We start from the raw sequence: 677 nt of genomic DNA on the forward strand, positions 1-677 counted from the left end.
GTTTATCCTACTTCCGCGAGTTAGGATAAACCGTCATAACTCCCATTGGGCTCGGGTCCCTTCTAAATCGTATATTGGCCTCTAGACACGTTTAGATCCTCTCGGGCCGTTTTTTGGCCTTCGGGCTCTATTACGATTTTAGTCATAAAACTTCTAGAGTAACTCCGATCGAGACGAAACGAGAGGTATATGATCCAAAAGTCGGATATCACAACTATACAGAGGACACGAGAGTCGAAACGAGTCGGACTGACCGGGATTGGATTGTCCTCGCCCTAGGGCGAGGCGAACCGGGCGCGGATCGTCCTCGCCCATGGGCGAGGTGACCGTGGTGCTGGCCGTCCTCGCCCATGGGCGAGGTGACCTTACCATCCGCCCCTGACTTGCCCAGTATCGACCTACTGTGTCAGACCACCCAGCTAGGTCAGTAGCCAACCAACTAGGTCAGCTAAGATGAGATAACCACCAGCTCGCCCAGCTAGCTCAGCTAGTAGTTCAGCTATTGTGAGCTGATCAGTGAGTGTGCAGCTAGTGTGAGCTTATCAGTGAGTATGCAGCTAGTGTTTAGCTGGTTTAGCTGAGTGTTCAGCTGGTTCAGCTGGTTCAGCTAGTAGATTAGCTACTCCAGCTCGTCCAGCTTCCTCTCCACATCACATTCTATCCGTATAAGTCCCTTG

Source organism: Brassica oleracea, chromosome C2 (assembly GCF_000695525.1).
Source record: "Brassica oleracea var. oleracea cultivar TO1000 chromosome C2, BOL, whole genome shotgun sequence".
In the NCBI taxonomy this organism is placed as follows: Eukaryota; Viridiplantae; Streptophyta; class Magnoliopsida; order Brassicales; family Brassicaceae; genus Brassica; species Brassica oleracea.